Source organism: Triticum urartu, chromosome 4A (genome assembly GCF_056163025.1).
Source record: "Triticum urartu cultivar PI428250 chromosome 4A, HENAU_Tu73, whole genome shotgun sequence".
In the NCBI taxonomy this organism is placed as follows: domain Eukaryota; kingdom Viridiplantae; phylum Streptophyta; class Magnoliopsida; order Poales; family Poaceae; genus Triticum; species Triticum urartu.
Genome location: NC_141876.1, coordinates 531,622,448 through 531,631,781, shown reverse-complemented (window position 1 = coordinate 531,631,781; position 9,334 = coordinate 531,622,448). Strand labels below are relative to the sequence as shown.

At 43.4% G+C, this 9,334-nt stretch overlaps 1 long non-coding RNA gene across 1 annotated transcript; it reads left to right on the top strand.

Moving 5' to 3' along the window:
• The first annotated feature begins 873 nt into the window (after positions 1-873).
• Positions 874-5,316, top strand: LOC147976448 (uncharacterized). The gene is made up of 2 exons (XR_015601504.1): positions 874-4,276; positions 4,496-5,316. It is a non-coding gene; the product is annotated as an uncharacterized LOC147976448 (long non-coding RNA).
• The last annotated feature ends 4,018 nt before the right edge of the window (positions 5,317-9,334 follow it).

The following is a 9,334-nucleotide window of genomic DNA, read 5'->3' as shown; positions in this document are numbered from 1 at the left end:
GACCTCTTCTTTCTTTCCAGAGTGGCTTGTCATCCTCAACCCTTCCCAAGACCTTGCCATTTTCATCCTAGCCAAACCCCAATATTCTTTTCCTTGGGAATATTCCTTTTCTATTAAATGAATAACCCAATTTGCCCTAGGTTGTGAAGCAACCTATATTTCTATCACTCCTAAAAATCCCAAATAATTCTAATAAATTGTTTGGGTCATATCTTCATCAAACATGGCAACATATTTCATTGGCCATATTCTCCATCATGCTCAAATGATTCATTTCCTATTCTGTCCTAAATGGCACATTGTGAAGCCAATATTCCATAGTGATTTTTCAAAGTTCCTGTCTGAGGGAAGCCTTTGTGAAGGAAGTGCTAGCTAGGGTTATCCAAATGAGTTGCAAATTTTGCATACTCCTTAATGTGCTCATATAAATGCCATCCTCCAATTTGCAACCCTATCTAATCATCTATGTGAGCACATGACCAAATCATTGATTCTGCCCAAATTTTCAGTTAGTGAAGCAAGTATATTTTATCTTGCTCCATTATTGCTGAAACTTTTCCAGGGCCTTTTCCTACCCATATAACCTATCTCTACCAAATTTGAGCATATTTCATCTAGCCATTTTCTCTCAGGATTTTTCCTAAGTTTCTGTCCAGAGATGTGCTGTATGAAGGAAGTACCATTTTGGCTTGGCCAAATGGCATGAAATTTTTATGGCACTCTCATATGACCAAATCATCCTTCCATGTTCATTTTCAGCTCAAGTGGTTACTACTAGTGACTGCCACTTCATCATTTTGATTCTGGATCAGTTTATGCATTTGCAAAGCAAGTGTATTAAATACTTGTCCAAATCACACCAAAATGCACAGGATTAGAGTTCTTCCTATCCTAAAGCTTCCAGACAATTTATTTATCCCTTAGCATATATCTGTTGAACACTACATCATGGTTTAGTTTGATACAGTAAACTTCAGAACTCACTTACCATTTAACCACAACATCTTTAACCAATCTACCACCGCAGTTGAAACCTCCCCTGGATGAACTTACCACTAGACAACACGTTCTAGCTTGTTTCCCCCGCTACATGCCAGTGCTCGTGGTGACCGTGACAATGGCGTGCCTGTGCACGCGCTCTGTGCGCCGTGGCTGCGTCTAGGGCGTCGTTTCTGCTTCGTCCTCTTCCCTCTCGTCATCTTCGCGCGCGTGAGCATGTATGGCGTCTTCACCTCATTGTTGCCACCCCTGGACAGCGCACCCTCCTTCGTCCGCTTCCTCACCGACGCTCGCCGCCGAACGCCCACAGGAGCACAGTGCGCCGACCATCGTCTTCCTCCTCATCCCTTCCTCCCTGCGCTCCCTTGGTCGCCCCTTCCCCGTGAGCTCTCCCTCCTGTTCCCTCTCGTCGCCTAACCCCGAGCTCATGCGCGTGCACACACGTCCGCGGCGCCGGACATGTATCCTCGGCAACGCCAGCTCGGCCTCCTTGCCTCGCGCCTATTTAAGCCCTCCCCCGAGACCCCCGAGCTCACCACCAGCCTCACAACCCTCCTCTTGTCCCGCCCAGCCTCTCCAATGAGCCTCTGGAGCTCTCCTCGACCCCCATGGCCGCCACGAAGCTCGGCTTAAATCCGAGCTATCCAAGCCCCCCCTCCCTCCTGAACTCACCAAAGGACCACCCGGACCCCATAGCTCCTCTCCAGCCTCTCGTTTTCCCGCCGGAGTGCCCCAGGCCGCGACCCCAAGATTCGGCCGCCGCAGCACGCTCTCTGTCTTCGCGAGGCGCCATCGCTCCGTCCCTCCACGGCGCTCGAAGCTTGCTCAGATGGACGCGACGCTCCTCGCCGGTCTCTCCAGTGGCCTCGGCGCGTCCGGAGACTGCCGGAGCTGCCCGGGCCATCGCCGGTGTCGAGGCCCTCCTCTGTTCGGTCGTGCCCGGTCGGGAGGAGGAGGAAGGAGCCAGGAGGAGAGAGATGGATAAGGTGGGTCCCACCTGTAAGCCTCTAAGCCACCCGGCCCCGCCTTGCCACGCTGGATAAGTGGAGGTGTGTTCTTCGGAATACGTCCTCCCAGCTGGAAAGCATGTTTCATTCTGTTTCGGCCTAAAACACGCTTTATGAAAGCGTATTTTCTCTCTGTTTCATCCTGGAATCCGTTTTTCCTCAAGCGAAGACGTATTCTTTAACGTACGCTCTCTGTTTTTCTGTCCGGGCCCAGTTTGTAAAGATTTTTCTTACAGATGGGTCCCTGGCAGACAAACACTCATATCTTTTTGATCCTAACTCCGTTTAAGGTGAATCCAAAGCCAACTTCTTCGTTTCGTCAAGCCCGTTCTATTGGTATCATTTTCACCATGTTTTGACATTCTAAAAATGCCCATTTTGCCCTTGTACTAAATCAGCCCCTCCGAGAGAGAACGTTTTCCGGCGATTCTTTCCGCGAGCTTCTCGCACGCCTTCCCGGTGATTTCTTCTACCCCAGGCAAGCCACAACCACAATTTGCATGATAGCCATGCAGTAGCATTTGTTTTCAACTTGAATCTTTAATAACTGTATGTTTGTTTTGCTACTATTGTCGTTATTTCAGTTATGCTTATGGATCAGTGATTACCGTCACGCTATGTTCTCTTGCACTCTGTTAACATGTTCTACCTGCTAGAATTACTTTCTTATTGCCATGCTTGATAGTAGTACATGTTGGGTCGGTCATGTTCTTCGGTGCATGACTAACGTCGGTTACCGAGTACTCTTGATATGCATTGTTCCTTTGCTGTTAGTTGGTTAAGTGTTTACTCGGTAATGTTATTGATGTGTTCTTACATGGTATTTATTATTGATGATAATGGTCGTGTTATGCTATGAGTAGTGTTGTGCTTGTAATATTCATGCTCGTCATTATGCTATGCTCAGTTGGATATGATTCATGGTTGATATGGTGGATAGTTATGTTGCACCCCGTGCTTATGTTGATATCATGCTCATGCATTGATGATGCATCATCTTATTTTATCATGGCTTAGCATATTGCATTCAAGTTTAACCGGTTTAAATTGAACTTGAACAACTGTTGGCTGAGTCATGGTGCCACCATATCGAGCTGACCAGTGCAACCACGCTTACCTAATGGGAAGGTCCTAACTGGGTCTATTGTTGTGCCTCCCGCCGGTGCCTCCAACGAGGGAAGGTTATGCGCGGGTGCTACCTTGGCCAGGTAGGACGACATAAGCCTTGTGAGCCCGAGTTTGGTTATGTGCACATGTCCCTGTTTGGGACCGTTTATTGTTTTTGCCAGTACGATGGCCGTTGGTGTCTTTGGTAGGCACGGGGCCACCCATGACAGCCCAGAGGGGAGTTAGTCGGAGTGGCCGGGAGAGTGTCATGGCAGTAGGACGGTTTTGTCGGAACGCCGTTGGTCCACCCGAATGGGAGTGCGAGGCCATGGGTTCTGTGGTGTGGGTAAAGTGCGCTACCTCTGCAGAGTGTATATTAAATCTATTGATAGCCGCGCCCGCGGATAAGGGCCCAATTTGTAGTTGGTCACACTATGGGTCAACAACAATAATAATAACTTGCTTAATAACAACCTTGGTTCGATGATGAGAAAGAGATTGGTTGTGATCGTGAGATGATCACCGTGGTATCGAGGATACCGAGTTGATGGATATTTGTGGTGTTATGCGAGAGTCAATGGTGAAGATCAAGCTCCTTGTGGTCATGTAATGAATACTATAGTATGGTTAATACCAAGCTTGATTGGATCCTGAGATGATCGTGTGATGTCCGTGTTGGTTATGAGGTAACCCGAACAGAGTAAGTTGGTGCATGATAACGTCATCATGTTGCATGATAGAGTCATCATGTTTATATGTTCATGCCATGCTCGTATTGTTCTAGCTGTATCATGTTGTTCATGCCATGTTGATGTATCACGTTGTTCATGCCATGTTGTTCTAATAATATCATGTTAATCCTTGTTAACCTGTAATTGCCATGTTGTTGTATGTCTCGATTGCCTTGGTTGCTGTGAGCTTGCAAGTACATTCAATGTACTGACCTGGCGTGTCATGCCAGCTTGTAGGTCATGCTGGTTTTGATTGCTTGTTTGTCATGGATCCCTTGTTTGCGAGCTAGGATAAGCGTTCCAGCCAGAGTCCCTGCGGAGTGGAGTTCATCACCATCATCGCTCTTCCGCTGCTAGAGTTATTCCGCTGCATCGCGTGGTTCTGCTGCTTGCATGGAGCAACCGTGGCAGGCGTAGTGTCGTCGTGCCGATGTAATTCCCTTGTACCCAAATAGAGTGTAATAAAGAGCTAATTTGTTCTATGCTAAGCAGTGCCATATTCCAGAAGACTTCTCCTCGATCTCTGGGCTGGAATATGGGGCGTTCTGGTTTCTCTGAGCCGGGGTGGCACACCGGGCTTATCTTGCCAGCTCCGCATCTGTTCTCTTGACACGTCGCTGGACGGGTGTCAATCGTGGGTTTCTTTTGTAGGAGATGGCTGCCATGTGGCGAATGCTGCCACTTAATCACCTTGCGGCTTGACACCGCACTGATTGACGACGTGGGTCGCAGTTGCGCGGTTGGCGGGGTAGTTCAGGCCCCGCGAGCCCCGGCAGGCGCCGCCGGGGAGTCTTGGCTGGTTGCTTCTGGTGGTACCCTGGCCCCTTGCCGGGCTCGCCTGCCCAGCAAGGGAGGCTCTGATACGTCTCCATCATATCTACTTTTCCAAACACTTTTGACCTTGTTTTGGACTCTAACTTGCATGATTTGAATGGAACTAACCCGGACTGACGCTGTTTTCAGCACAATTGCCATGGTGTTATTTTTGTGCAGAAATAGAAGTTCTCAGAATGACCTCAAACTTCACGGAGAATATTATTGGAATATATAAAAAATACTGGCGAAAGAATCAACGTTAGGGGGCCCACACCCTGTCCACGAGGGTGGGGGCGCGCCCCCTGTCTCGTGGGCCCCCTGAGGCTCCACCGACCTCAACTCCAACTCTATATATTCACGTTCGGGGAGAAAAAAAATCAGAGAGAAGGATTCATCGCGTTTTATGATACGGAGCCGCTGCTAAGCCCTAATCTCTCTCGAGAGGGCTGATCTGGAGTCCATACGGGGCTCCAGAGAGGGGAATCCGTTGTCATCATCATCATCATCAACCTTCCTCCATCACCAATTTCATGATGCTCACCGCCGTGCGTGAGTAATTCCATCGTAGGCTTGTTGGACGGTGATGGGTTGGATGAGATTTATCATGTAATTGAGTTAGTTTTGTTAGGGTTTGATCCCTAGTATCCATTATGTTCTGAGATTGATGTTGCTATGACTTTGGTATGCTTAATGCTTGTCACTAGGGCCCGAGTGCCATGATTTCAGATCTGAACATATTATGTTTCCATGAATATATGTGAGTTCTTGATCCTATTTTTCAAGTCAATAGTCACCTACTATGTGTTATGATCCGGTAACCCCAAAGTGACAATAATCGAGACCACTCTCGGTGATGACTATAGTTTGAGGAGTTCATGCATTCACTAAGTGTTAATGCTTTGTTCCGGTACTCTATTAAAAGGAGGCCTTAATATCCCTTAGTTTCCAATAGGACCCCACTGCCATGGGAGGGTAGGACAAAAGATGTCATGCAAGTTCTTTTCCATAAGCACATATGACTATATTCGGAATACATGCCTACATTACATTGATGAACTGGAGCTAGTTCTGTGTCACCCTATGTTATAACTGTTACATGAGGAATCACATCTGACATAATTATCCATCGCCGATCCAATGCCTACGAGCTTTTCATATATTAATCTTTGCTTAGCTACTTTACCGTTGCTATTGTTACAATCACTACAAAACCAATACTATTACTTTTGCCACTGTTACCGTTACATCCATATTACTTTTCTACTAAATACTTTCCTGCAGATATTAAGTCTTTCAGGTGCGGTTGAATTGACAACTCAACTGTTAATACTTGAGAATATTCTTTGGCTCACCTTGTGTTGTATCAATAAATTTGGGTTGAATAGTCTACCCTCGAAAACTATTGCGATCCCCTATAATTGTGGGTTATCAAGACTATTTTCTGGCGCTGTTGCCGGGGAGCATAGCTCTATTCTTTTAGTCACTTGGGATTTATATCTGTTGATCATTATGAAGAACTTGAAAGATGAAAGAACCAAGATTTTTCCCTCAACTATGAGGGGAGGTAAGGACTGCCATATAGCTCTACACTTGATTCACCTTCTGTTTTGAGTAAACTTGCGACATCTACTCCTGCTATTTATTCTGATATGTCGCATGTTATTGATGATGCCACTTCTGCTTTGCATGATACTTATGATGAAACTACTTCTATGTTTGATAATGCTGTGCCATTAGGTGAATTTCTTGATGAACAACTTGCTAGGGTTAGAGAGAATGAAATTATTGAAACTGATAATATTGATGAAAGTGATCATGAAGATTCTCCCCCTAGATATGAATTGCCTATTGTGCCTGAGGGTTATGTTATGGATGAAGAAACTGCTAGAGACTTTTTAGCTTGCAATGATAGATATGATCTTAAGAAACTGTTAGCTAAGCTGAAAGAAAAATCCTTGAATCCTAGAATGAAATATGACCCTGCTTTTGCTACTTCACCTATCTGTATTTCCCATAAGGACTATGATTTCTCTGTCGATCCTGAGTTAATTACTTTGGTTGAATCTGATCCTTTTTATGCCTATGAATTTGAAACTGTTGTGGCACATCTTACTAAATTAAATGATATGGCCACCCTGTTAGCTAATGAGGAGAAAATTCGTCACTACTATATTCTTAAGTTATTTCCGTTCTCATTAAAGGGTGATGCTAAAATATGGTTTAATTCTCTTGATCCTGGTTGTGTGCGTAGTCTGCATGATATGATTTATTACTTCTTTGCTAAATATTTCCCCGCTCATAAGGAACAAGCTACCTTAAGGAAAATATATAATTTTGTGCAAATTGAAGAAGAGAGTCTCCCACAAGCTTGGGGGAGCTTCTCCGATTACTTAATGCTTTGCCTGATCATCCTCTTAAGGAAAATGAAATACTTGATATCTTTTATAATGGACTAACTGATGCTTCTAGAGACCACGTGGATAGTTGTGCTGGTTGTGTTTTAGGGAAAGAACTGTTGATCAAGCTGAATTGCTATTGAATAATATGTTGAGCAATGAAAATGATTGGACACTTCCTGAACCAATTCCTAAGCCAACTCCGAAGAAAAGGGTATTCTATTTCTCAGTCCTGAAGATATGCAAGAGGCAAAGAAATCTATGAAAGAAAAGGGTATTAAAGCTGAAGATGTTAAGAATTTACCACCTATTGAAGAAATACATGGTCTTGACAACCCGACACAGGTAGTAAAGGTAAATTCTCTCTATAGATTTGATAAGGGTGAAAGCCCATATACTAAGTTTGCTAGCCAATGCTTGGATGGGTTTGATAATTTTATGGTTAAATAAAAGACTTCAATGCTTATGTTGGTAGACAATTGAAACATAATGCTTATATGATTGAACACTTGAGTGATTATATGATTATATGTCTAGAGTTAAAGGTGAACTTAAACTTATTAGTAAACATGCTGATATGGTTACCACTCAAGTAGAACAAGTGCTTAAAGCTGAGAATGATTTGCTCAATGAATTAGATAATAAGAAAAATGATAATGCTGTTAGAGTTGTGACTAGAGGGGGTAAAGTGATTTAGGAACCTTTGTATCCTGGGGGGCACTCTAAGAGAATTGAGCAAGATTCTGTGAGAACTAATTTTGATGCACCTAGTTCTTCTAACAAGAAGAAAAAGAAGAATGATAGGACTTTGCATGCTTCTAGTGAACCTGTTGTTGACACACCTGAGAATCCCAATGATATTTCTATTTTCGATGCTGAAACACAATCTGGTAATGAACATGAACCTAGTGATAATGTTAATGATGATGTTCGTGTTGATGCTCAACCTAGCAATAACAATGACGTAGAGATTGAACCTGCTGTTGATCTTGTTAACCCACAATCAAAGAATCAATGTTATGATAAGAGAGACTTCGTTGCTAGGAAGCACGGTAAAGAAAGAGAACCATGGGTTCAGAAACCCATGCCTTTCCTCCTAAACCATCCAAGAAAAAGGATGATGAGGATTTTGAGCGCTTTTCTTAAATGATTAGACCTATCTTTTTGCGTATGCGTTTGACTGATATGCTTAAAATGAATCCTTATGCTAAGTACATGAAAGATATTGTCACAAATAAAAGAAATATACCGGAACCTGAAATTTCCACCATGCTTGCTAATTATACTTTTAAGGGTGGAATACCAAAGAAACGAGGAGATCCAGGAGTACCAACTATACCATGCTCCTTTAAGAGAAACTATGTTAAAACTGCTTTATGTGATCTTGGAGCCGGTGTTAGTGTTATGCCTCTCTATTTATATCGTAGACTTGATTTGAATAAGTTGACACCTACTGAAATATCTTTGCAAATGGCTGATAAATCAACTGCTATAACTGTCGATATTTGTGAGGATGTGCGTGTTGTGGTTGCAAACGTTCCTATTTTAACGGACTTTATTATTCTTGATATTCCCGAGGACGATAGTATGGCGATTATCCTTGGTAGACCTTTTTTGAATACTGCAGGGGCTGTTATTGATTGCAACAAAGGCAATGTCACTTTTCATGTTAATGGTAATGAGTATACGGTACACTTTCCGAGAAAACAACCTCAAGTCCACATTATCAACTCTATTTGAAAAATTCCAACGATTATTATTGGAGGTTTTGAATTTCCTCTTCCTACAGTCAAGAAAAAATATAATATTCTTATTGTTTGGGAATGTGCATATCCCCATTGAGGTAACCTAGTGTTATTCGAAAATTATCCGGTTTCATGTTATTCGAAAAGAGTTTGTTAACAAGACTTGATCAACCTTGTTAGTGGATTCCTCTTGATGAGCATGAGATGGATGAAGTTAGAAAGCACAACTCTGTGTACCCTCCTCTTACTTTCTGTTATTTAGATTAAATAAAGCAAAAATAGTATTTTCTGTCTGTTTTCTGAATTATCCTTGCAATAAAAAAATACCCCGAAAATAAAATTTCTCCAAATGTCCTGAAAATTTTATATGATTTTTTGTAGAATATTTAAGAATTATTGGCACTGAGAACACACCCGTGGGCCACACCACCTGGCCATAAGAGTTTAGGGCGTGCCCACCCCCCTTGGGCGCACCCCCTACCTCGTGGACCCCACATGGGCCCCTCCACTTATTCTTGCACCCACACACTTCG